Source organism: Hoplias malabaricus, chromosome X1, assembly GCF_029633855.1.
Source record: "Hoplias malabaricus isolate fHopMal1 chromosome X1, fHopMal1.hap1, whole genome shotgun sequence".
Taxonomy (NCBI): Eukaryota; Metazoa; Chordata; class Actinopteri; order Characiformes; family Erythrinidae; genus Hoplias; species Hoplias malabaricus.
This window is the reverse complement of record NC_089818.1, coordinates 11,936,457-11,944,662: the sequence shown is the minus strand read 5'-3', so window position 1 is coordinate 11,944,662 and position 8,206 is coordinate 11,936,457.

Here is an 8,206-nt window from a genome sequence, read left to right as displayed (position 1 = left end):
ATAGAAAATTCAGTCTATTAATGTGATGCCTTCTAAAGCTGATCTTCTGGAGAACCACTTATGTACAAACCGGATTCCAAAAAAGTTGGGACACTAAACAAATTGTGAATAAAAACTGAATGCAATGATGTGAGGGGCCAACATCTAATATTTTATTCAGAATAGAACACAAATCACAGATCAAAAGATTAAACTGAGAGAATGTATCATTTTAAGGGAAAAATATGTTGATTCAAAATTTCATGGCGTCAACAAATCCCCAAAAAGTTGGGACAAGGCCATTTTTTACCACTGTGTGGCATCCCCCCTTCTTACAACACTCAGACGTCTGGGGACAGAGGAGACCAGTTTCTCAAGTTTAGAAATAGGAATACTCTCCCATTCATGTCCAATACAGGCCTCTAACTGTTCAGTCTTCTTGGGCCTTCTTTGTCGCACCTTCCTCTTTATGGTGCGCCAAATGTTCTCTATAGGTGAAAGATCTGGACTGCAGGCCATTTCAGTATCCAGATCCTTCTCCTACGTAGCCATGATGTTGTGACTGCTGCAGAATGTAGTCTGGCATTATCTTGTTGAAAAATGCAGGGTCTTCCCTGAAAGAGATGACGTCTAGATGGGAGCATATGATGTTCTAGAACCTGAACATAGTTCTCTGCATTAATGGTGCCTTTCCAGACATACAAGCTGCCCATGCCACAAGCACTCATGCAACCCCATACCATCAGTGATGCAGGCTTCTGAACTGAGAGTTGATAACAACTTGGGTTATCCTTGTCCTCTCTGGTCCAGATGACATGGCGTCCCAATGTTCCATAAAGAACTTCAAATTGTGAGTCATCTGACCACAGAGCAGTCTCCCATTTTGCCACACTCCATTTTAAAAGACCCATGGCCCAGTGCAAACGTCTGAGCTTGTGGAGCTTGCTTAGAAATGACTTCCTCTTTGCACTGTAGAGTTTCAGCTGGTGGAATTGGTCATCCTCTTACCATCTTGGCTTCAGAGAGACACTGACACTCTGAGAAGCTCTTTTTATACTCAATCATGTTGTCAATTGACCTAATTAGTGTTAATTGGTCTTCCAGTTCGTTATATGCTCAATTTCCTTTATTCCAGCCACTTATTGCAACTTTTTTGGGATTTGTTGACACTGTGAAAATTTGAATCAACATATTTTTCCTTTAAAATGTTACATTTACTCAGATTAAACTTTTGATCTGTCATCTATGTTCTGTTATGAATAAAATGTTGACAGTATTGACATTGACATCTCCACATCATTGCATTCAGTTTTTATTCACAATTTGTTTAGTGTCCCAACTTTTTTGGAATCCGGTTTGTAGTAAAAATATTCCATTCATCTCCCTATTCATCTCTTCATATCTCTAGTCCTCTCTCTCCTCACTTATAAAGGTTTGTTTGTGTCTGCATAAGGTAAATGGTATGGCTTTTGTTTACTTCATTTCCTGTTCTGGTATAGAAAGATAACTTGTAAGGACATCCTGTCTTGCTACCTCCAGGAAAGAAGCTTACTCCATCATCCCAGAAACAGAACCCCTATATAGGCAAATTCAGAACAATAGGTCATTCCGTGTACTGCACACACTTAATTGCCTATGCATTTGTGGACATTAAATTATACATCATTTGTAAAATATACATAATTCCCCTTTCGAGACTATATATATATATATATATAGTCATTCATATATATATGAATATATATATAGTCTCTGAAATTTAAGAATAACACATGTTATGAATAACCTATATAATTGTAACAATTTAATGTTAAACCCTACATATCTACACATAGTTCCTGCAGTACATGTATTACAATACTGTACATTTTTGTGGAGTGTGAGACCTGCCAGGCAGCTATCTTTCTTGAAATATCCTTCAAACATTCTAGACAGGAAAAATTCTCTCATGATCATTCTGCGCAAGTAATCACTTAAAAGTACTCCTGTCCGGGGTTCCGGGATGCAGACGGAGTAGACAGACGTGTGTGCGACGCTCTCCAGCTAAAACTCGATTATTCTATAGCTAAAACTCGTTATTCGTGTAAAGAGAGATCTACAATACGCCAAAAGGGAAAAAATTGAACCACAAGAAGCAAATGTTATAAACAAACCATGCCAAAATATCAGGAGAAAAACCGCTCGACTTCGAAAGCTAGCGAGGAAGCTTCACAAGCTAATGCTAACTTATCCGAAACTCCAAAGCTACCCGGGGCCGACGTAACTTCAACCGACCTTTTGGAAGCCATTAAGGAGCTCAAGTCCGATCTCAAAGGGGATAATGACCAACTTAAAAAATCTATGGACTCAATACGTCGAGAGATGAGCAGTAAGCTAGACATCCTCACTGAGGAGATACAGGGGCTGAAGGAGCAAACAGGGGAGATGGAGGTCCACTTGGCGCAGGTGGAGGATTGGGCTACTGAAGTTTCTTGAGTTCTGACAACAGCCATACAGCGGGAAAGGACGATGCAGCAGAAACTCACAGACCTGGAATCCAGATCTAGGAGGAACAATATCCGCATCTTTGGAGTGACTGAAGGCGAGGAAGGTAGCTCTGTATCACACTTTGTGTTTGAGCTTATAAAGCGTGAATTGCCAACGATGGCGGAGGTTGACTTAAAAATCCAGCGAGCCCATCGCTCCCTTGCTCCCAAACCAAGACCCGAGGCCCCTCCGCGACCCCTCATTATCAACTTCCTAGAGTTTACAACTAAGGAGCTGGTGCTAAGGGAGGCATGGAAGAAAGGAAAAATACAGCTTGGAAACCGAACGCTGTTTTTCGACCATGACTACGCGGCGGAGATCATTAAAAAGCGCAGAGAATATAATGAGATCAAGAAAGCTCTAAAGGAGAGGGGCATTCGCTTCCAGACCCCTTACACTAATATGAGAATCCACTGGGATAACGGCATCCGAACCTACAGCAACGCGTATGAAGCAGGGCTGGAGCTAAAGAGACGAGGCTTCAATGTGGCGGTCCCCGTAGCAAGGTAGGAGGACGACGCGGCTGAGACCCGACTGAAAGAGCTATTGGGCTGGCAACGACAGGAAAAGATGCACAAGGAAAGTCGACTTACAGCTGCGGCGAGAGCCAAAGAAAAACTTCGGGGATTCCAGAGGAAGCTCCCAGATTGACAGAAAGTTTAGGTGTAGGAGCAGCGATCAGTCAGATGAGTATCTAGCTTCAGAGGTTCACAGCTGGGAGCAGCAACATAAAGAATAATGAATGCTGGACACATAGGATGGTGCTTATTTCACTATTAACCTCCTACGTAGGGCCCTTCCTTCATGACAGGTTATACCCTCGACCCACCAGCAGGGTTCTGAAGGAGGACAGTTTTCAGCCTCACCATTGGAGCCCACAGTATTATCTGTTCTTAGTTTATGTTAGATTTTGTTCCACAGTTCAGGTCTTTTGTAATGTATGGGTGTCATTTAGAGGGGTGACTGTTATATTCCATCCATCCATCCATTATCTGTAACCGCTTATCCAATTTAGGGTCGCGGGGGGTCCAGAGCCTACCTGGAATCATCGGGCGCAAGACGGGAATACACCCTGGAGGGGACGCCAGTCCTTCACGGGGCAACACAGACACACACACACACACATTCACTCACACACTCACACCTACGGACACTTTCGAGTCACCAATCCACCTGCAACATGTGTTTTTGGACTGTGGGAGGAAACCGGAGCACCCGGAGGAAACCCACGCGGACACGGGGAGAACACACCAACTCCTCACAGACAGTCACCCGGAGCGGGAATCGAACCCACAACCTCCAGGCCCCTGGAGCTGTGTGACTGCTCATGTTCATCTGAGTCAGTCTCACTTAATAATGGCATCTGCACTTGACCTTCAGACATCACAACTCCAACCCATTTTAGTATCATAGCCTTTGCACAGGTTAACAACAGCATACAAAAACAAATCATTAAACACAAGGCTAAAAGAGCTGCTCCCAACTTGAGCCAACTTTGCTCCCATTGGACCTAATCTTTGTAATAACCAAACATCTTTGTAATAACCAAACACAGACCATCCAGGTTCTTTATATGGACCAAATGCCTCCATTATATGTTTCAACACTTCTATGACACATCATATTATCAGAATAATCAGGAATCAAGGGATAACAGGTATTCCCTGTTAGGTTCAAAGCCACACAAAAGCCACCTTGTTTAGCTAAAATGTAATCCAGAGCCATGTCATGTCTCAAAATGTTAATCTATAGCTTTTTGTGTATTTGACCAGTGCTCAAACCCTTCTATAGTTTCATTTGAATACCCTTGTAAGCTTTATGTAATATTATTTATGTGATCTGCTAAACACATCACACCATACCAATTTTTCTCCAATACTGATTCTCCAATGGTAGGCTTCCAAATTATGTAATTGAGCAATTTCTTTGGCCTCCTAGAAATAACATCAGAATTAACCTCATCAGGTGCTTCACCTTTTTGGAGAGTATAAAACTCATAAGGAATCATCCATCCATCCATCCATTATCTGTAACTGCTTATCCAATTTAGGGTCGCGGGGGGGCCAGAGCCTACCTGGAATCATTGGGCGCAAGGCGGGAATACACCCTGGAGGGGACACCAGTCCTTCACAGGGCAACACAGACACAAGGAAAAACTCCCCCAGCTGAGGAAGAAACCTTGGGAGGAACCAAGGCTCACAAGGGGTGACCCATCCTCCTCTGGTCAATCTACTGGTAATAATAGTTAGTAGTCCGTGAGAACTTCAGTGTAGGGGCAGCTTCAAGGCACTTGGTGGTTGCTGGAGCGTGCGCAGCTGATCTGAAGCGTGGAGGAGGATCTTGATAGTCATCCATCAGTGTCCAGATAGACAGGTGGGCAGTCGTTTACTCGGAAAGATGTAAAGGGATGGAATAAATTTTGAACTGTTTGGTGTTTGTAAAGTAGAAAATATGAAAATTTCCAGAGTGTGGCAGATCTGACTATGACAGCTTTAACTAAAAGGAGAGAACCAGAAGGACACACAGACACGGGAGCATCCTGAAACACTGGCATCCCTCCGCTCCACCGTCAACAAACCTGAGTGATCGTGAGAAGCGGCGGGACGACAGCACCAGCGTCTCAGTTTACTATAATTCCCTGTGTCCATGGACCCCCCGGATCTACTGCCTTTATCTATGGGGGAGCATTAACTACCAAAAGATAAACTAAACAAATAAGTTTTTAGCCTAGATTTAAAGATTGCGACTGTGTCTGAGTCCCGAACATTTTCTGGAAAATCATTCCAGAGTTTGGGGGCTTTATAAGAAAAGGCTCTTCCCCCAGCTGAGGCCTTCTGAATTCTGAGAACAATTAAAAATCCAGTATTTTGTGATCTGAGTAAATGTGGAGGCTCATAATAGGAAATTGTATCTTGAAGGTATTCAGGAGCAAGCTCATGTAGAACTTTATATGTTAATAACAATATTTTGTAGTCAATGCGGAATTTAACAGGCAGCCAATGAAGTGATGATAGAACTGGGCTAATATGTTCAAATTTTCTAGTTTTAGTGAGGACCCTAGCTGCAGCATTTTGAACTAGTTGAAGTTTTTTTAAATTGCTGCTGGTGCATCCTGACAGTAGTGCATTACAGTAAGCCTTGAAGTAATAAAGGCATATACTAATGTTTCTGCATCCTGAAGGGATAAGGCATTTCTAATCTTAGCAATATTGCAAAGATGTTAAAAAGCTGTCCTAGTGATATTGCTTGATCAAATGATAAATCCGGGTCAATTATGACACCAAGATTTTTTGCTGCTGAACCAGGTTTAACTGGAAAGTCAGCGAGATTTAAAATTAAATCTGATAATTTATTTCTTGCCACTTTTGGACCCAAAAGCAAGACCTTCTGTTTAGAAGGAGGAAGTTACGCAACATCCAGCTTTTCACGTCTTTTACACAGTCCTCTATTTTCTTTAATCTGTGTTTGTCATCGGGCTTGGCTGAAATGTACAATTGCGTGTCGTCTGTGTAACAGTGAAAGTTAATGTCATGGTTTCTTATAACTGTGCCTAGCGGTAACATGTATAATGTAAATAATAATGGTCCTAAAATAGAGCCTTGTGGAATTCCAAATCTTACTTTAGAATAATTTGAATTTAGATTGTTTACTTTTACGAATTGATAGCGTTCCGTTAAGTAAGATTTGAACCATAATAGGGCTGTCCCTGTGATTCCAACCATGTTTTCTAACCTTTCTAGGAGAATATTGTGGTCTATTGTATCGAAGGCTGCGCTTAGGTCAAGAAGCACCAACAGGGATACGTGGCCTTGATCAGAGGCAAGAAGAAGATCATCTGTTATCTTGACTAGAGCTGTCTCTGGATGTGGCCTGAATCCAGATAGGAATTTTTCATATATATGATTCTTATGTAGATATGAACTAATTTGTTGGGCCACGGCTTTTTCTAAGATCTTGGACAGAAATGGCAAATTTGAAATAGGCCTGTAATTAGACAGTGTACTAGCATCAAGATTTGGTTTCTTGATCATAGGTTTAATAACTGCTAGTTTAAAAGCTTTGGGTACATGGCCCAGGCTAAGGGATCGATAATAGCTGGTAGTACTTCTTCGAGCAATTTTGTGGGAATTGCATCAAGTGTGCAAGTTGTACAGTTTGCGGAGGTGATAATCTTCTCTAGTTCTAATTGTGGGAGTGGGTAAAAGGTTTCAAGTCTTTCTTTTACAGTTACATTATGTTTTATATCATTCACATCGAGTGGCAGCCAGGTCGGAGTTAATCCTGTGGCTTGAGTTTGTTGTCTAATATTCTCAATTTTATTATTAAAAAAGTCCATAAAATTTTTACTGGTGAGAGTTGCTGGAATTAGTTGTTCTGAACCTGCTTGAATTTTTGTAATTCTAGAAAACACACTAAACAGTGCTCTCTGATTATTTTTATTATTGGAGATCAGCGAGGCCAGATATGCTGAGCGAGCTTTAGTGAGGGCATTTCTATACTCTATAAGGCTGTCCTTCCAGGCAGAGTGGAAAACTTCCAGCTTGGTTTATCGCCATTTCTGCTCTAGTTTCCGTAATGTTTGTTTTAAAGTACGGGTCTTATCATTATACCATGGTGCGAGCTTTTTCTGTCTTATACGTTTATGTTTAAGTGGTGCTACCTTTTCTAAAGTAGATCGACAGGTATTTTCTAGGTAATCAGTTAGTACATCTAGGTCCATTGGGTCTGATGGAGTTGGAACTGGGGTTGATAGTTCTGGGAGGTTTTCTATAAATTTGTCAGGAACGAGGGGCGGACTGACGGAGGCGGACGCACTCGCTAAAACACAGTATTTTTAATAAAGGAATAAAACAAAACAAAGAAACTTTAACAGAACGAAAACAAACAGGGAGCCAAGCAGGCTAAACTAAACACTGGGAGCTACACAGGGCAAACGGGACTGACAGACTAAAGAGTAACGGTAAATGAAAAGAAACTACGACATGAAACAACGACTAGGAAAACAAACACGGAGAAGCTGTGGAGACAGACGGACAGACTAGAAAACATGACCGACTAGACAAAGGAGACAGATGCCCCCCCCCCCCCCCCCCCCATGAAGGCGCAACTCCCGGGGCGCGTACTCCTAAACCTCCCAGGAGTTGGCACAGGAGAGGGCACGGAAAACAAAATCACGGAAGACAAGACTCAAGACTAGACAGGAATAGACACAGGAACTGGGGACACGACAGGACCGGATAAATGAGATGGGACATGGGACATGACAGGAGACTGACAAAGGGGGGCAACAAGAGACTGAAAAAGAGACGAGAACGGACTGGACAGGACGGGAGTGGACACATGAGACTTGACGGGAGAGTGGACAGGGTTTTTGACATTGGACATGACACTGGATGGGAACAGGGACTGGACAGAAGACGGGACAGGTGACAGGACTTGAGACAAGACAGAGGGTTGAAAGGGAGACTGGACTGGAGACAAGACAAGTGACTGAACGCTGCACGGATACGGAGACTGGACATGTTTGGGGACAGAAGACTGGACACGGGCAGGTGACAGGACAGGGGACTGGAATGGAGACAAGACAGGTGACTGAACACTGGACTGATACGGAGACTGGACATGACTAACAGGGGACTGAAGTGGAGACAAGACAGGTGACTGAACGCTAGACGGATACGGGGACTGGACATGAGGCAGG